This window comes from Aythya fuligula, chromosome 17, assembly GCF_009819795.1.
Source record: "Aythya fuligula isolate bAytFul2 chromosome 17, bAytFul2.pri, whole genome shotgun sequence".
In the NCBI taxonomy this organism is placed as follows: domain Eukaryota; kingdom Metazoa; phylum Chordata; class Aves; order Anseriformes; family Anatidae; genus Aythya; species Aythya fuligula.
In genome coordinates, this window is record NC_045575.1 from 8,570,911 (window position 1) to 8,591,464 (window position 20,554).

The window sequence follows — 20,554 nt, forward strand, 5'->3', positions numbered from 1 at the left end:
TTTTTTTTGCTACATTTAAAAATCTCTTGGTAGAGAATTTCAAAGAATAAACAGGTGAAATTGTAGCACTGACAAACCCACTGGTTGTGTTTCCTGATCTAGCATGCTGGCAAAGCTGCAATAAGTTAATTTTATCCTACAGTTCACACTGCATGCAGTTGTGCCCAGAAGAGCTCAATTGAATGGTTAAAACTGATAAAATCTCTAGGAAAAGAAGAATGCAGTACTGTAGGCGGGTGAAATCCTTTTATACTTCAAATGGTCTGGCTTGGCAATTTTGTTCAAAATGAAGCTGGAGGAAATGCATCTCCATTAGACCGGTAGGCCCAGATGGCTGCACGACATGAGTGGAGCTGCATGGAAAGGCAGATAACGCTCCGCTTCCCACACAGGCCTGCTGCCTTGCAGATTCCACTTTTTCTGCGGAAAGCCACATTCTTAAGGAAAACTACTTACACTGCTCAATGAAAATTTCTTCCATTCTGGGTGAGGTTCTACAATAGGGCTTTCCAGTTTTTTAGTGCATATTTTAGTTCTGGCAATGAAAAATTCTTAAGTCTTAATTGAGTACCAAGGTATGAGCTGCTCTGGGGGTGATTTGTGCTTTGAAGTGATCCCCAGTAAAGGATGCTCTTGGGTTGAGAGCCCGATTCCTCCAGCAAGCTGTGAATCACAGATGTTGGCTGAAAGGAGTCTGTCACAAATAGGAACATGACTTAACAGTAAATACACTTTCTGCCTAGAGATGTTTTCCTGAATGAAGATCTCCAAGTGAACGCATAAAGGTGTTCCTGTAAAATGACCTTCTTATCATGTATTTGTAAAACAACCAAGGGCAGTAGGACCCAAGCAACAACAGTGAAATGAATCTGTTACTTAACCCAGACTAAAATACTAGGTCTAGCTTCTGGAAACATGCCAGATTAAAAGGTATGCACTTGGGTAGTGCTACTGATGTGCTTATATTTAAGAACATTACATACAGTGTATTCAAAACATTACGACCAGAAGCAGAGACAGTCGTATTTGCAGCAGTTATAAGAGATACCAGCAGCTATTTACTCAGCTGATGAAATTACTGCCATTTTAATATAATCTTTTTAAAACCAGCACTGAGACAAGTAACTCTGAAAGCTATGTTAACTGAAAGATGTGCTGGGGTGTTTATCGATTTAGTCAGTTCAGGCGAAGTTAGCACAATGTGCTTTGCCCACTGTGCTGGCTCAATTGCCCAGTTAGTCAGTAAGGGGTTCCAGTGGCCAGACGTAGGCATCTAACACCAATTCAACCATCCTTGGGTACCTGAGGCATCTGTCTGTGACTGTCGGGTATGACATAAGGCCAGCAGGACACTGGGACGTTTCTAAGGTGCAGCACGAGGCAGATGGGATATCCTTGAAAGCTGAAAGTAGTCCCAGAGTCTTGTGTCTGGACCTGTCCCAGAGACATGTCTGGAGGCCGAATTGCTTCCTGAGTCACTGCCATTTGTTTGTTGGATCGATCTTGTGTGTGCCCGTGAGAGTGCAAGAGCTCTCTTTTAAAGTAGGAGTGGCAAATCACAAAAATCAGAAGTCACATTTACTCATTTCTCTATTAGTTTATCACCAACGTAGTCCTAGACTGAACTGGCCTTGCAGTTTTTCACCCCCCTCTGGAACTGCTTCAGGAGGGGCAGTGAGCAGTTACAGCCAGCTGAAAGCACCGCTTTGTGCATCTCTGCCAGTGACCACCGGTGGGGTATGTATGTGGTATCTTTACAGAGATACAAAATTAGCCATGACCTAACATGGAGAAAGTGTACAATTATTTAAATTCCATTACTTAAACCTGACTACCAACTTCTTAAGTTCTTAAACTACCAACTTCTTTTTCCTGTTAATCAGATATTATAAGGAAATGCAATTGTAAAAAAAAATAGTGCCTGCTGAAATTGTAGCTACAGCTCGTGGCTCCTACATGAAGTAAAATTATCATCTGTAAAGGATATAAAGAAATATGAAATTGGATTAAAATTATTTTTCTAAGTATCTATTAAAATATATATAAACAGTTATTTTAAGGCCCCAGTTTGATGCTTTTTCAAGTAGGGGCAAAAACATCAGTGAAGAAAAATTAAGAAAATTAAAATTAAAAAAATTAAGAAAAATCAAGACATTGCCTCTTTTTATTTGTTTATTATTGTAAAAATAAACAAAACCCAAATGCCTGCCTGTAACCTCAGGTGGGAGAGACCTACTTTCAACTCACTGCTTCAATGAATATTTAATCATTCATGCGAAGTGGAAAACCTTCAATCAGGAAGATTGGAGGAGGGAAAAAGGTATCCCAAGAGTAACCTAGAGCCTGTTGCTCAGAGCACTTTAATAGGACATCTGAGGCTGGTATTTTTTGTTTTAAAAGATTTAGTTTCAAAAAAAGTTTTTTCTTCTGTTGAAAATGTCTTTGCTAAAATAATTTCTGGCATTCTTTAATTGCATCTCCTTGGGTGCAATTCCCTAAGGATCCGTATGTTTCAATCTCAAGTGATTTTGTCAGCCGTTTGCATTTCACTGATCTTTCATTCTGTGCTGTACTAAATGATCACCTATTTCTTTTGGGGTTAAAGTTTGAGATGTTGTGTTCCACACCCCCTTCCCTTACCCTTGATAACAAAGAATGAGGAAAGAATATATATATTTTTTTCTTAACTCCATCTTCTTCATGGTATCTCTGTAGCCTTCTTCACGTGGAGGTTCTGAAGGAGTCAGGGCCCACGTACCCAGCACAAAGCTTATGAGAAGCGAGGACTGCTGTGAAGTTAAGCGCACAGGAAAGCCAGCATATCTTTCAGGGCTCTAGGCAAGCCTCCAAGCAGCTGTCCACCAGCTGCTGGATTTAATGCTTTTTTTTCTAGACTTGGCTTCAGTGGCAAGTGCTGATTCAGCAGCCAAGCCCATGACTGTGAACTGCAGATACAGTAGGTATAATAAAGCCATGAAAGAATGTAGAGGCACTTACATTTTGAGGGTTTGGTTGGTTTTTCTTTTTTATTTATTTTTTGTCTGTTGGAAAACTAAGGAAGTCCTTCTCTTTAGTTGTTTGTGGTGTCAGCTGTAATCCATTATCTGGGCTCACATTCTCAAGTATCTCGCATGAAGGAGATAGGAAGATTAAACGGTTGATACGAAGTGAAGCCCTCTGCTACCTGAAGGATATGAGAACAAGATAAAAATGCGAAAACCTGGTAGAAAGTGAATTTTCATCCTAAGTGATAAAGTGAAAGGTGTTCAGGCTGATACCACCTCCTGGAAGGTGCATTCATGATTTTTTCACCCCATCTCACAGCCACTGGTACAAAGCAACAATTTGCCAGATATTTATAAATACCAGGTTCCAGTCATCTTCACTTGATGCTATTTTAACATCTTCCAGGTGAGAAAAAGGGTTAAAAATAAAAATATAGACTTTTTATTCTTCTCTAAACGTTCTGTTCAGTTCTTCATGCTCAAAGAGAATCACAGACCTGCCTATAAATATCTAACCCAGATATACAATTGCTTGTTAAAAAGAGGGTGTTTGGTAGAAGATTGAATGAAATAGAAAACGTCTTTTATTATATTTTCATTACAGACCAGATGTGGCCTCTCAGTTTTCCCTCTATCATTTGGAGATGTACATTCACCAAGAACATTGTATGTGTGCTTATAAATATTTTGATGTTGTCATGGTATAATAAGGGTAATTGATTAGAAAAATCCCTATGGGATTTTGCACTTAAGAGCACGTTTCTGTTCTAGCACTATTGTCTTCAAACTAAGGGTGTGCGAATGCATCTATTTTGATTGATCCCAACCAGAAAGCAACAGTAAACAGGCAAGGACTTGGCTTTTGGTCAATGAGCTGCACTGGCAGGCTGAGTGATCCTTGTGCAGCTGGGGGTTCCAGTAGGCTGTGTGCTAGAAGCTGCACACCAACAGCCAAATGCTGCTCCCTTCACATTAAAACCTGCTCTAAAACAGCAAAAAATGTGCGACCTGCCTGACATGGAAGAGAGAGCAGAGATCCTGTCAGCTCATCACTGTTTCTTCAAACTACTAGACAAATCACTACTTCCAGGCAAAAAAGGTAACATAAACTATTAATTTTCAGTATATATGTGTATATCTTCAGGCTGTCTATGTAGAAAAATACCATTTAGAGCACTGAGCTAAAGAAATATGTTTTGACACCCCATCTGACATTGGGATGTACGCTATTTTGAGCCATATATTTCCCTTCAAGTTCCTCTGGGGGCTCAGCAACATGTAGTGCAATCACTATGAGCTGAAAGGCCCCGAGTGAGAAGTTCTGGGTGCAGGACAAGGTGCCGTTGAAGAAAACAGACAGATCTGCTGCTTTGTTTTTTGGATGAGTTGGGTTTTAACTCTGCCATTAATGAACAGCAAGCTCCCGTACTGTGGTGTTGAAATAAAACCCCCCAACTTCTCAGAGGACAACCCACCCCGTTACTTGCATGCTGCATGCTGATGATCCTTCCCGTACAACACCTGATCTACTGTTAAGTGCCTCCCACAAAACTGCAAGATAGCAAGCATTTTGTTGTATCAGTCAAAAATACTGAAAGTGCTGAAAGCTCTAGAGAGCATGTGAATGAAGATCGTCCTACCCAGGATGATGGCAGTTGATGCTGATTTTTCTACTGAAGTTGGTAAATGTGTGGAAGATGCTTTTCTCAGATATGAAGTACTCTACTGAAGATACACGTAATGCGACAGTTTCTATAGTAACTACTTCTTCTTTATGGAGGAGCAGATTAAACCTGTACACCTTGTTATTGTTCTTTCATCCTATTATCTAGACTACTCAGCTACCACAGATGTGCTGCTCTGTTCCATTCCCTTGCCAACGGAACTATGTCAGGGCTTTACGCACCTGCAAGCAAAGAGCGCCTTTGGGACACAAAGCGCTCTTGGAACGTAACTGACCGCTGCCTGATCGTATGAAAGTGTCAAAGGATGTAGATACATTGTGAGGTATCAGAAGCTAAAATTTCAAAATTAAGTTGTAGAGATGAAAGGATGATCTATTACCTCTTTTTTTTTTTTTTTTTTTTTTTAAGATGGAAGATGGGGTGCATTTATGATTTGAACACTGCCATTTTGCTGAGAAAACAAGGCCAGTTACGTGTATGACATTTCTTTTCGGAATGCTAGGAGTTCACCAGACAAACTTTGCCTGTGGGGTACTCGCATGGTGTGAACAAGACCTCAGATGTGTTACCTCTAGGAACCACACGGTACACCAATTCCTAGCTCTTATTTCTGTGCAAGAAAAATAACGTTGGTACCTTGTGTTTTACACTAAAACATTTCATTGTTATAATTCCTGATAATCTCAGCACTGCAAGTGGTCTCATTGACAGGAATCGGATGCTTTCTGCACTGCGTTAGACTCGTGGAAAAAATGCCTGCATTCCACCTATGCCTGAGCGCCTTCGTTGCCGTCTCCAGCAGAAATGCATCAGCAATAAATCGCGGTTATGAAACTGGCGGGGCAGGGAGGCATCATCGCTGCGTGGCCGGGGCTGCAGGCTCCGCAGCGCAGCCAGCGTGGCAAGGCGGCTCGGAGGAGAAAGACGCCAGGTGAAAACGACGCAGGACGCGAAGAGGGTAAATCCGCGGAGGAGGAGGAGGAAGAGGGTGGTCAGCGCTACCTGGAAACGCCGCACCGCGCGGTGCGGGACGCGCACGGAGCCCCCTGCCCGGTGCTGGGGCCGGGAGGAGAGCAGGGACGGGCCCCGCGGCGCCGGGTGCTCGCCCCCCGCGGGTACGCGCGCTGCCGGACGCGCGCCCCCGCCCCGGGAGCCGCCCGCGGGGCCCCGCCGTTGCCACGGCAACGGGTGCTCGCCGCCCCCGGCTCCTCCTCTCCCCCCCTCTCCGCGCCCCCAGCCCCGAGCGCCTCCTGCCTGCCGCCGGGGCACGGCGAGCGCGCCCGCTGCCGCATTTTGGGGGGGGGAAAGGGCGGAGAGAGAGGAAAAAAAAAAAAAAAAAAAAAAAGGAGGCTTTTGGATGTTGTGTTCCTGGAGGAAAGCGGGGAGGCGCTGGCTCTGCCTCCTGCTCGGGCCGCGGGGGTAGCGTCTGCGGCCGCGGATGTGCGGGGGGCCGGGGAGGCGGCGGCGGGGGCGAGCGCCCGCCCCGATGGACTGAGCGGCGGCCAGGCGAGGAGAGGCGAAGGAGAGGCGAGGAGAGGAGCGGCGAGGTGGGTGCGCGAGCGGCCGCGGTCCCCTTGCCCTCCCCGGCAGGTCGCTGCTCCGAGCCTCCCGCTCCGGGCGGCTCCGAAAGGCGCGGGGGCTCCCGCGGGGGAAGGCGCAGCGCGGGGAGGCGGCGAGGGATGGCTGGGGCGGCGGGTCCGGCCCGATGACCTTCTCCGGGGGTACCGGCCTCCCCTCGGTGGCTGCTGCCGCTGCAGCCCGCTCCCTTCCCCGCAGAGCTGCCGTCGCCCTGCCCTAGCTCCAGGGCCGCTGGCAGCCCCCGGGAACCTCCGCCGGCAGCTGCCGAGGACGGCCCCGGCGGGCGCCGAGAGGATGCTCGGGGGGGGCCAAAGCTCTGCCTCCGTCCTGCGCCCCCCGTGCCGAGCAGGGCGAGGTTGCAGCCCGTTAACCTGCACCTGTGGACGGCTCCAGCCGCAGCTGCCAAGCGCAAGTTTTTTTTTGGTACGTTCCCTTCTGCGTTTTGGGTAAGCGAGGGATGCACGCAGAGCCAGCAGCTCGGTGTCAGTCTGCTGACCGACAGCAAGCGGGCGGCCGCTTCGTCTCTGGTACTGCCGCTGATCTGCTCCGGGTTTGGCTGTTCCACTGCAGAACTGCCGGTAACGTGTTCTCGCAGTGTTTGCTCTGGAGGCTACTGACCGATCTGAGCAACGTTTTCCTGTGCAAGATTGGTGAAAAACTCGCTGGATTGCCATTCAGCATTTCTTTATATCTCTATACTCGCCCATACTGTCGTGCCCACCATTTGTTTTTTATTTGGGTTCCACGTTTCGCGCCACTGTGGGTCACACCCTTCGGGCGGCCGTCAGAATTTCTCCTGCAAAGGTTACAGCAGCAGGTCAGGTAGAAAGCCACAAGTATCGTGAATGCTTACTTGTGGATCATAAAGGAGTAAAAATGAGCATGTATTTTGTGCTTCCTTAGGGAAAATTGTGGCTGACTTTGTGGAGGGAGACATCTGAAGTCCAAGTTGATGCCTTAAGTGCTGTTATAGGCAGAAGCGGTGGCTTTTCAACAGGGCACGTATTTGCTAACTGACAAGATACAGGTACAGGGATGCAGCTCTGCAGAACAGAGAGGTTTTTGCTGTTAACTTGTCTGTCTCCATCAAATCGTTTGGTTGGAAGCTGTTGCCCAGAAGCACAGATCCCTGTCCTTGGGTAAAGGACATTATTACAGGCTAGGCCTCTGTGTACAGAAGGATGAAGTTCTAGTCTTCAGCAAGCCAGTGATGAGTGAAATCAAGAGAACATCTTAGCTATATGGAGTATTTAGAATAAAATCTTGTATCTCCCATTACAAAAGCACTGATTTGCATTTTCAAAGAACCCCATTTTGCCTGCATATGCATGCACACAGAAAGAAAAAAGGCAGATGAAATCCATGTAAGGCCACAGAGATTTTGTTTTGGCAATGGGCCTTACGGAGGTGAATAAACTCTGCTACATAAAGAATGTGCCACCTCCATCTGAGGAGTATGGTCTTGGCACTGTGCTGGCCACTGGTGGACCAAACTGGAGGACTCTTCCGGAGGCATTGTTGCTTTGAAGTCAGATTTTGGAAGCTTTTGGTGCTACTCAGTGTTTCAGCTACATGCCTTGGGTTTGAATTTAACTATGATAATCTAAAAATAACCAACCAGGTAGTGCTGGAGGACTGAAGTGAAAGTGTTCTGGTTGTCTCAGTTTGGATTACATAGTAATGGAATAAGGTATATTACATTTTAAGAAATCAAGGCAGAAGCAGAAGACAGTAATTTCTCCCTTCTTCTTAAGGAATCTACCTGCTGCGATGTGGGGAAGGGGATAAGCAGAGGGATAAGGATAACAGAAAATTCAGTAGCCAATAACAGCTTAAATCCTTCAATGGTGAAGTCAGCTCTTCCTCTCCAACCTAAGCAGATAATGATTTTGACAGCAGATAGAGACTTGGATGACATGTAGTGGTGAGGCAATATAAAGGAATTGTGTCTCCCCTTTTCTCCTGAATTAAAGAAAAATGCCCTCTATTCTTTTCGGCTAAATCACCATAATTCTACTTATTTCAGAAGATATTCTCCAGATATTTGTAACTGGAAATAAGAACTGAATCTGAGTAACTCTGTAAAGGTTTGGTCCTGCTTTCATGAGAGTCATTGGAAGTTTTGTCACTAATGTCAGTGGGACAGAGCCCAGGCTCAATACGAGCACACATTCACCAATCAGATTCTCCCATGCCCTCTAGGATCAACAATGTTGAATAGTTTTGTAGCAGACTTCAGTGAGGTCATGGTCTCAATGACAAATTCTGTAACTCTTTACGGGCATCACAAGCTTTAATTTATAAATTATCAATGATTATTAATCATGTTCTTGTAACTGAGAAAATTGTAGGGTCATTGCTAAAACACTGGCCTCCCATAAATGCTGGTAATGCTGACGTTACCCACCTCCAGCAGTAACAGCCTACTACAGGAGCAGTTAACTATTTTATTTTATCTAAGATAACTCTTAAACCAAAACCCTTCAAAATGAAAATACTGGCATAATTAGATGTAATATTATTTATACTTCGTGAGATAAATTGTATTTTTATTTAAAAACCAAGATTAAATTATGTTTCTTGTGATCCCCAAGGTATCCAGAGTAAACTCACATCCATTATTAGTCACAATAGATTCGCTCCAGTCTGCCTGGGAGGAGAATTTGATTTACAATTATGTTATATTCAAAGTTCGTGTTTTTATTAAACTTTACAGAATCTATGCATAATGATTAAGAAGTCCAAATTTCAACAAAATAAAAAAAATGGTTTCAAAATAACAAAAGGGAAAAAACAGAGTGATTCAACACAAATAGAATTGACTCCCTTCTCAAAGTCCCCTTGCAATTTCAGGTCCATGGAATACACAGAACGAGATAGTGAAATTCATCTCTTATTTATTCTCCTATTAAATCTAGAATTGCCACAAATTAGCAATTGAAGTCATCCTAGCTTTATGCCAGTGTAATCAAGAACATAATTTAACCCTTGAATGAAAGCTAGAGAGAAAATAGGCTTCTCTCTCAACTGTTGCTTTTCATTAACACTGATAGGCATTGGTGAAATAGGATGGAAGGAATAGATTATTGAATGGCCATCATTTCTAAGTTACCTAGGCTCCAGACATTTGTTACTATCAAAAAAAAAATAAAAAAATAAAATCATAACTAGAAGAAAAAAAAAAAAAAGGAAAAATTTCAGAAGGCAACAATTTCCTTTTTTTCTTTTTTTTTTTTTTTTTTTTTTTTTAGACTTCTGTAGCTTACAACATTATCTATCGTTCAGCAGAAACTCAGCTCTCCCCAGAATCCCATTTTATTATCTAGCATTGGACATGTAATGTATATTTAGAGAACACAGTTTTATCCAACAAATCCTATTTTCCTCTGCCCTTGTTTTCTCTCTAAGCCCCTTACACCAGAAGCCTGTTTCTGGTCTGGATTGCTAAGTCATCACATCAAAAAGACAAGTGTGATAACATTTCCAGACAATTCCATGCTACAGAAATAGCCTGTGAAAATACTAGTGATGATGTTGGCCAATAGAAAGACATAAAGAGGCAAATTTGAAAAAACAAATTCAAAGTCTAAGTATTCATTATACTGTTATATTGCTGTGCATATAGGAAAGTTAACAAATTATTTTCTCTGTGTATTTTGCACACCTGAAAACCATTAAGTGTATGCAATTAAAAAAGCTGGTTCATACAGTGGGGGGACAAACAAAACTTGTCTTTATATGTCCATTCAAAATAGAATGAGATTAGCATACATGTAAAGTTGTGAGATGCAAAAAAGAACAATAATAACCAGAAAGTAGATAATCATTTCTTATGAACTACAACTTGTTAATCTAAAATTTTTTTACAGTGGATTTATGCAATAGTAATTCCCTGGACTTTGCAGTTGGAAGGATTCCAACTTAGATATCTTAGATATCCCACTTAGATACCACTTAGATACTTACAATGGGTCATGTACGTATGGGTTGTTGGTAAAGCTTTCCATAGAGTTGGTGGAGCAAAAAACCAGATTTGTACAGTGCAATTTACCAAACTATATTTCGATCACTATCTTAGACTGAGATGAACTGACCTCTAGAAATGACCGTTTGTCCCACTGGCTACAAAAGAAGCAGCGGGACTAGCTGAGAGGTAGCCACCTACGTGCATATGCTCAATCTGGACAGATGAGTGCCACTCTTATTGTCTATATTGTATTGCATTAACCAATTTTAACTATGTAATTATGATGACATTTTCGTGTTTTATCACAAATATTTAATAACATAGTAGTACTCCCACCCCTACCTAACAACCCTGTTTTATTTGATAGTACCTAGGCTAGCAGACTATTTTCTTCCTCTAACCATATCTTAATAATGCCATTTTACTGTGGAGGAAGGACTCCGCTCAAATAGTATAGTAACACAGGTCTTTTATCCATTTTTTCCTACTACTATGGGTAGTAATTGTAGCATGCGTTCCCAATGTGTTTCAACCCTTATTTTGCATGCCTGCTTTCTGTATTTTCCAACCTTATTGAGACAATTTGGGATAACTACCTTTATCTTCCCCAAACACAGTCACACAAATACAGACAGCATATCAAATGTTGATGCACAAACACAGTTGACACAGTTGTGTTGTGAAAAGAAAAAACACAATGAAACTGTATTGTAATCAATTCAGATGAAAGTGTCATGGCATGGTAACAGAAACACAGCTGGATGTTTAGCTCTGAGAGGGCTTGCTGTTTGGATAGGGTAAGTACCTGGTTATTATATCTCTTCCTTTAAAAGAGAAATACACATATGATTCAGGAGAATACTTAAGTATTATGCAGGGGATGTCTTGTTGAAAATAATACAGTTCATGTCACTGTTTTGCTGTTTTTTTTTTTTATTACATTTTTTTTCCTCTGGGTACCTATCAGCCCAAGGCATAAAATTTGAATATTTCATATGTATAAACAAAATATTATTTTATTTGGATAGAGGTATATAATAACCATTTACACGTATATGTAAATTAGACTTATTTTTCTGACTGGATAAGGAAAGAAAGTATACCAGCTGTTGACTGTCCCCAGTATTTATGCTCTGGCAGAAGATTTAAACTGATATCACTTATGACTTTTTTATTTATTGTAAATAAATAAAATCTATATGTAAAGTAATGCATATGATATTAATCAAATCCATTCTAAACTAAAATATACAAGAATAAATTCTGTTGCACTAGAGCATCTCCCTGTATTGCTAGTGAGTTGACAGTGTCCTTCAAAATACCTTTACTGCAACTGGCTCTTGGTAGGAAGATTTTCTCTCAAGATGCCTTTCAGTGCCTGGTCTTTTAATTTTGGCAGAGTCAGAGAGCTAAAATAGAAGCCATTTTGTAACTGGCAGATATTTTTATATTTTTACAATTGGTAAGAAGGTATTGTGCTTTCATTTTGTATTGCTCAGTAATGGTAGACTCTTTCCTTAAACAGTAATTTCAGAGACATGTTTTTACCTCCTTTTCAATCCATTTATGTCCGTGAACAGATAAACTTACCTTAATTTGTAATTCAGTGACATTTATGATGGTATTTCAAATTCTAAGTTTAGCTTACTTCAAATTTGAACAATTGTTCTATTATCATATTGTTTCCATTCCCTGACTTGATGTGCATAAGTCCTCTGCTGTGAATGTTCCCAGAAGCAGATCTGAACTTTGCCTCATGACTGTGATTACGTATGTATAAAGTTTGTTTTCTTTGCAAGTGTGTTCACAAAAACACACAGAATACTGAAGCCTTTCTACAATTTTTGTAAGTTATGGGAAAAAATACTTGGATGCTAATTTTAACAATGTATTAATTCAAGGGATTAGAGATTGTTTGTTGTTTCAAATATGGTCAGATTTTAGACTGAAATGCACAGTTCCTATATCAGTACAATAGTCTTTGATTCCACAGGTCGATTAAATATATAGTGGTCTAAAAACATGAAAATATCAGGCATTAGCATCAACAAGAAGTAGGAATCTCTGTCTTAACACTGCAAATGACAACTCTCCATTTTTGCAAAGAGGACTGATTATACACTGCCATCCTGAGCAATTCTATGTAACAGAAGTTAAAACAGTGGTGAAGTAATAGCCTACCACTGAGAAAAAGAACTCAGTTTATTGGTTCTGATACAGTCCTGTTCTCTGCCAGTGCAAGTGGGTTATTAAATGGGAAAATTAAATGCTGACAGAGAATATTCCCGTGGTCTGTGACAAGAAAAGTGTCTCTCCATGTCGTGTTGTTGGCCTAGCAACTCTTCACTTCTTCTCACTTCTGCAGCCAAGGAAACCAAGAACAGCCACTGCTATCATGGCCTCATGGGATCATACCTGGAAACTTCTAATTCATGCTGAGGTACAGACAGCTCTAAAATGAAGGTTGGATCATGAAAAAACATTTTCCCAAATTCATATCTTAAACTAAGCATACTGGACTAGAACTACCTGAGATTCTCTGTATTTTTGACTAATTCATATTGCTTTTCCAGTCATGTCTTCTGATCCTGGCAAACAGTGAATGCCGAATAGAAAATACTGCAATATCCTAATTCAGAAATTATTTAGGCAGGATATTTTTTGTAAGAACTGATCTGAAAGAAATGTGTAGTGCCTATTATATCAAAAATATACTTTAAAAGGAAAGTTGGACACACAATTACATGGAACTCTAGAATTATACTATGAAGTTAATTAACAAATGATAGGTGAACTTCTCAGTGAGCAGAACAATCATCTTCCTTCTTACCAAACTCTTAGAATGATTCTACTAATAACGTTATTTTATTCTGGGAGAATTTCATGCAAGTCACATTCAAGTGAGTACAAAGACTGCAAAGTGCTCTTCCATGACCCTATGGTCTATATTGCTTCTGTACTTTTCCACCAGTCTTACATAAGAATCAAATGGAAAAGGCTGACTAAATGGAAGTTTATAGTACCCCACAAAAAAACGCCTCTAAGATGGACAAGCAATTAACAATTACCCAGTATCATCTATAGGACTACCTTTGAAATAAAGGAAAACAAAACGAAAGAAAAAACACCCTGTTCATGAAAACATTTGTATTTAAATGCTTAAAAATAATTTTGGTTGATATTATCAGGGCAGTGGCCAACTGAAAAAGCAAGAGTTCTTGTTCTTTCCCATTAGTGGGAAAGCACAGGAAAGCCCATGAAAACCTATGCAGTTCTCATTCCATACTCAGCCTGTAATTCTGAACTAGAGAGCTTTTATTACGCTAGGGATGCCTCCCTGTGTTATCCTGAATAAGCTTACCAAATGAGCTGACTGGAGACAAATGATAAGTTTGGCTGTCAGAACAAAGAAAGGCTAAATTTGATTTAAAATCTGAATGAATGTAAGAACTCTTGCTGGGGTATGACTTGTTAGTCCTCACTGAAAATAACTTTGGGGTAAAATAATTGAGGTGTTTTCCTTCCTCCTGCTGTCAAATTCTTGTTGAATAACAGTCCTCTGATCACAACTAATAAAAATGCCATTAAAGGCATCTCATGTTACATGGTCAGCAAAATAATACAGATTTAAACTGGGCAAATATTTTAATTATTTTGAAAAGTATTTTTAAAAATAAAATTTGAACTTTGTATATGCTTGTATTTGATTTGTATGTCAGAGTAAATGTGATACATAGAATGTGTACAGTTCCCCCAAATTAATCTGTTTTTATCTACTTTATGGTGAAACATGATAATATTATCAGAGAGAATTTCAAACATACTGTTTTGATCAAACATATCATTTTGGTATTCTTGGACAGTATCTTACTCTTGGTGTTGCTTGTCTCCATGTATAGGTAGTCTGTGATTAATCCAAGCTTATCTATATGACTGTTATTTTGGTTTCTGGATGCTTAATGTTCTCATGATTTATCAGTCAAGAATTATTCACAGAACTCATTGAAAGCTTACATAAACAAGTCAATTCAAGAAAATAATAAAGTGCTTGTAAATGTTTATGTAAAGGAGGCCAGATGGAATGCTGTCAATCTATAATGGCACTGTTCATATTCAGCAATGAAATATGATCATAGAATCATAGAATATCCTGAGTTGGAAGGGACCCTTAAGGATCATCAAGTCCAACTCTTGACACCGCACAGGTCTACCCAAAAGTTCAGACCATGTGCCTAAGTTCACAGTCCAATCTCTTCTTAAATTCAGACAGGCTCGGTGCAGTGACCACTTCCCTGGGGAGCCTGTTCCAGTGTGCAACCACCCTCTCTGTGAAGAACCCCCTCCTGACGTCCAGCCTAAATTTCCCCTGCCTCAGCTTAACCCCGTTCCCGCGGGTCCTGTCACTGGTGTTAATGGAGAAAAGGTCTCCTGCCTCTTGACAACCCCTTGCGAGGAAGTTGTAGACTGTGATGAGGTCTCCCCTCAGCCTCCTCTTCTCCAGGCTGAACAGGCCCAGTGACCTCAGCCGTTCCTCGTACGTCTTCCCCTCAAGGCCTTTCACCATCTTCGTAGCCCTCCTCTGGACACTCTCCAACAGTTTCATGTCCTTGATGTGCAAATGGAATTTTTTTAGACATGTTGTTTATTATCTGTCTTTACGTAAGTTGTGAAGAAGACAGATCTGATGGAGTTAGATTAAGAGCCATCAACCTCATCACCTGGTTCACTTGGTGTCTGCATCTATTTTGTCAGAATCATCAATTATAGATTCCGTATTTTTTTAAATATAACTTAAAATGGTATTTCAGAATTATCTAGTTATAAAATCCCTATGAATACTATTTTTTTTCTACAAATAAATTCTCCAGCTTGTATTAGAATTGGCCAGAGGCAGGTGGAGATCTAGAGAATACAAGCAGTACAAAGTTCATATTTAAAAGATTTCAGAAAACAGTATTTCACCTTAATGGACAAACCCTACTCTGCAACCAACACAAAAAATGTGAAGGGACAGCTAAAGCTATTCGTATCCAGAGCACCCATTTACACTACCTCATGGCAGATATGAGAAAAACTTGTACCTCCTTCTTAAGGACTGACAAAAAACATCTCCAGAAAGACAAGGTGACAAAATCTGTATTTTGATGACACACGTAAATACCTGAGGTGTGGGAGACAGAGGGATTTGGCCAACCTCTTTTCAGTGGTTTGTGGGGTCAGGACAAGGAGTAATGGTCACAAGATAGAGCACAGGAAGTTCTGCACCAACATGCGAAAGAACTTCTTCACGCTGAGGGTGACGGATCACTGGAACAGGCTGCGCAGGGAGGTTGTGGAGTCTCCTTCTCTGGAGATATTTAAGGCCCATCTGGATGTCTACCTGGGCAGCCTGCTCTAAGGAACCTGCTTTGGCAAGGGGGTTGGATCCGATGATCTTTCGAGGTCCCTTCTAACCCCTTCAGTTTTGTGATTCTGTGATCTACTGTCTTGTTCTGTTACTTCTATGCCATTCCTGTGTCTCTAAAACAACAAGCTTAGGGATATGGTTTAGTGGGGACTGCTAGCATTAGGTCAGAGATTGGACTCGATGATCTTGAGGTCTCTTCCAACCTAGAAATTCTGTGATTCTGTGAAAAGTATTTAAAACTTATAGTGGATATTTCCCTAATGTGTGGAACCTTCAGTAGGCAAAGGCATGACTCAAATTGTTTGTAGTTTTCCTCCTGAAGTACTTGGTGCAAAAGATAGCTTGGGAGGAGACTGCTAGTGGGTGTGATTTCAGTGGCACTGCCTCTTAATGGGATTGCTGCCAGCTGGTAGAGCTTGAAATAAAATTCCAATTGCTTTAAGGTGGGTGAAGTGTTTAGCTATTTCTTTCATTTGTCTGCCTTTGGAGGAGGTAGGAAAATGCCTGATGAGGTATTTTCCTTGTGCTGAGGGGTAAGAAATTTTATATTTCTTGTTTTCTAGAATACTTTGAGCTTTTTGGGTTGATATTACATAAGGACTTATTACTTGTAAGAACAATTGTGTGAGGAATTTTTAGTCTTGCAACGATAAAGGTGCAAAAGCTGTTTAAGAGTCACTGAAGGCATCAAAAGGCAGTATTCATCTTTTCCTAGTTATGATACTGGCTTCAATATCTCAACTTAAAAGTCTTGAGATGTGCTGTAAATGAACCACAGCATACTGCAATCTATGTTCTTACTTTTAAATACAATTACCCTGAAAGGCTATGGGTGGTTATCAGGCAAGAACTGGTGTGATATGTAACCAGGGGTAGCTGAGAACAAACAACTGTAAATGCAGACAACCTCCCCACCCTGCCCCTAGCTGAGTAATCTGAATGCTGGAAGAATACAAGGATAGCTCTGAGACCAAAGTTTTTAAGACAAACTATTACTCTGTTATCCATTGTGTGTATTGTCCCCTAGAGGGTAAACTTGTTTTGAGGGTTTAAAGTGAATTTGGAAGCTGGAATCCATCTTGCTGCAATAGTTTCTGTACTGTTTTGACCTACTATGCCTACTACTAATACCAGAAATGAGAATTGAAAAACCTAAGGATTTATTGCTGAATAATGAATAAAGGCTAGATTAGCACCTTTCAGCTTTAAGATAATTTTAGGTAGTATCACAGCTATTTGAGTCAAAAAGAGATGTCAATGAGCATAAAGAGCAAGAAGAACAACCATTTGAAATCTTGCTGTTAAGACTGGTACTGTGTGCTTACAGTCATGTCTTTGTCTGGCTTGTGAAACTCTTACTTAAGCTCTTCATAATGCTAAATGCAGGAAAAAAACTATAAATTAGTCCTTATGATTGTTAAATGTAGCAGTAGATCAGTTCTTAGTACTTGATTCAAGAGCTTATTTTAGACAAAATGAATGAAATAAGGATCACAAAATGGTGAGATAACTAAGTACCTTTGAAGACAAGGAGATAATGCTGGTTGAGGTGTGAGACAAAAGGAAACTTTTCTGACCTCAACATAGGACAACTTGTACAACAAGTGAGAGATGATTTTCAGACAGAACAAAAGCAAACTGTAACAGGGGAAAAATATCTGAATGCTGAAAACATGCTCATGTACAACTCAAACTTGAGTAGCAGTAGTAATTACCACTCTTATTTCATGTTACTAAAACACCAAAATAATCCTGTGTCACAAAGTCTAGAACTAAAATTGCTACTACTAATAGTAGTAGTCCAGTTACCAGTGCACAGGTGAAGAATAACAAAATGTATGGTCGAGGAAAAAATGTGATAATATGTTTTCTTTTTCTGTTGTTAGAGATGAACCAAAATCCACTGTATGTTTTAAGGTTTGGGGAAAAGTAACTACATGTATTTATAGGCTTGCTTGAGGCTGAAAAAGACAGCATTGTACAGCCAAATCTAAACCATGGCACTCCTAAATTGCTACAACTACCCAGATAACGAGTCCATGCAAGCTTCCTCAGAAGATAGGCTTAGGAGGAAATGCTTCACTCAGAGGGCAGTGAGGCACTGGCACAGGCTGCCCAGAGAATCTGTGGCTGCCCTATCCCTGGAGGTATTCGAGGCCAGGTTGGACGAGACCCTGGACAACGTGATCTAGTGGGTGGCATCCCTGCCCATGGCAGGGGGTTGGCACTAGGTGGTTTTTAAGGTCCCTTCCATCCCAAGCTGTTCTCTGATTCTATGATACGATGACTAGACTTAGCAGTTCATTTCGCTACCTATGGAGTTTAAAAGTACTGAACATTAACTAATAGACAATATCTACTCTCTTATTTTAGTTATAGACAAAAATCTTATTCTTGGAATTACATGAAAGTGATCAGTGTTATTGCGATTAAGTGTGTATAGCCCTAAGAATGTGTGAAAGTATCCTGAGTGTTTTTGTCATCTAATGACCAAACTCTCTACGGTCAGATTTGTTCAGGCCTAGTCAATCTTAAAAGAACAAATGTTACAGAATACATACCAACAGAATCTAGGCTTGGAACATGTGCATGTAGATAGAAATGAATCTTAAAATGCGATGATACTGATCATGCTTTGTATCTCCTAATAATACAGTAAATGATGAGATCATATAGAAAGCTGGAGCTGAAAGTTTGACTGTTCATATCTATTCTTAAAAAAAAAAAAAACTTAAGCTGTGGATATTCATACACAAGAAGAGTGTGAATCATGCACTAAATAGTAATTTTTCATCAGTAAAACTCCCTTCATTGCTAGCATTTAAGTAACCTGCCAGCAATATTTTAAAATACAAAGCAACACATTTACTTCTGTCCTGTTGGTGAAAGCAAGGTACAGACTCGTATCGATGCCCACGGAAGTCAACTAAAATCCTTCCTTTCATGGTTGGTAGATCATAACCATAGCACTTCATTCTTATTTTTCCCTTATACAATAGCAGTGGTATTTTTTTCTGCTGAGGAAGAAATGGGAATGTTCCCACTCTGAAGTATTGCTTATTTTAGGCTGCCATTGCAGCACAACTACTTAAACAGAGTTCCTCCAGCTCTTATTGCAACCTCATTTAGTGCTAACTAGGAATATTCTTGATCTTAGTAGAAAAAATGAGGTTGAACATGGAAAAAATCCCTAACATATTTAAGAAATTTACATCTCTTCAGGGGATGAGCTGTGAAAAATGTGCTAAGAGTATTGCTAGAGTTGTTTGCACTGAATTTAAGCCATAAGAGTGCTCACTGTCCTTCATCATTCAAGGCTAAACTCATTTGTAGTACTACCTTATACATAAAACGTTATGCATCTAGATGACAAAGCAAAATGTACAAAAACAACTAGCTTAGATTTTTAAACCAGGAGCTAATTGGCTGTTGTGTGATGCTGTACTGATATGTTAAACACTTCTGGTTGCAGAGCTACATGTATGTTTTGTGATGTAGAAGTACATCTGCTTTTTAGATTGTGTTTGATATGAAATTGTTTTGCACCCAGATCATGGACAACTTCATTCAGCTTGTTTTAAATAAATAAAAGCTCCTTTGGATTAGAGGGAGCGTAACTATGGTAAGGGCTCAGCTCTCTGAGGTGTATCTGCTGAAGCTCTTGCATGCAGCAGGATTGTAATGCTGTCAAAGCTTCTGAATTTCAAAAGAGAAGCAGAATGAGACCATGCGTAGGCTGCAGCTGTAATCCGTGCTTGGTAGCATACGAGTCCTTTCCCATGAGTCACATTTTATAGAACAGTGGATTCTGTTTAGCCTGGTGTGTGTGTGCGCATGCCATGTGTTTGTTGTTGTTGTTGTCCTGGGCTGTGATCTAATACTTCTTCCATGCCTTATCTCCCCTTCTGAGGATAAACTCATGTTTAATTTGAATTGTTAAGATGGAACCTAGGAAATCGACAATTCCCTTCTGATATAGCTCATACGATTAACATCATATGTGGCACAAGGCTGGAAATGACTCTCTAACCTACCCACCAAATTGATTGTTGATAACAGCCCTGTCCCTTATGCTGATATTTGCACCGTTTCTTCCTTTCTTTCTCCTGTTGTGTGAAGAACAGCACTTTTACGCAATGTTATGTCTTGCTGTGAGGATGATAGCTTCAGCATGTTTCTCAGGTTTACTTTACGTTCTTCCCTAAATCAGAGATCATCATGACAATGATTGGCTTTATTCTTTTGTGGTCTTGCTTTCCTCTTCTACTCCTTTCCATTTGGATCAGCTCTTTGCCCTTCTTGTATCGCGTTGCTCTTTCTTCTCATGCTTTTTAAGCTCTCTCTGAACTCCCGTATGCTGTTCTCGTATTTCCAATATTCCTTTTTCGACTTCAGCACTTGTTGATAGTTTGCTGCTCCTGCATACTCATTCAACCTATGTCTGTTTTTTGTTTGTTTTTTTTTTTTTCCACTTCTGTGAAACATTACTCATTCTCTGTTGCTTGGTTCCCAACTTTAACTATCACATTTCCAGTCCATTCATCCCATGCTTTCACACAGCCTTTTTGTGAATTCATTGGTGATTGCTTCTACTGAAACTTTCTTATTTCACTTTCCTCCTTCCAAAACTTTGCTCTGTCTCTCATTGCAATGTCTACCTCCAGCCTTTACTCACTCTTGGCAATGGCTTTTCTTCCAGCTAAACCATTCTGGCAGAAAGCTGATGACCCAAATGACTCTTTCCACTGTAGATTCATTCTTTCCTCCTTTTATTTTTCTAGTGTAATTAAATTCCATACGTGCAGATCCATCTTTACAAGTTCTGAGTCAATCCTTGTCTACCAGCTTTTTTTCTTTACTGTACGAATTCCTCCTGATTTTGTCTAATATGACATAGTAAGATGTATCCATC

General features: G+C 40.5%; 2 protein-coding genes across 3 annotated transcripts in view; one reads left to right on the forward strand and one right to left on the reverse strand.

Annotated features, from left to right (window-relative positions):
* RSPH14 (radial spoke head 14 homolog) overlaps positions 1 to 20,554 on the reverse strand; it is a 92,151-nt gene that overhangs the window by 9,802 nt on the left and 61,795 nt on the right. The gene's annotated exons all lie outside the window — the stretch shown is intronic.
* GNAZ (G protein subunit alpha z) overlaps positions 5,565 to 20,554 on the forward strand; it is a 66,274-nt gene continuing 51,284 nt past the window's right edge. The window contains exon 1 of one of the 2 annotated variants that reach the window (XM_032198915.1): positions 5,565 to 5,648. The gene's annotated coding sequence lies outside the window, so the exon portion shown is untranslated. Of the gene's footprint in view, positions 5,649 to 6,006; positions 6,238 to 20,554 lie in introns of those variants that run through there. The other variant, XM_032198914.1, reaches the window with a different exon arrangement.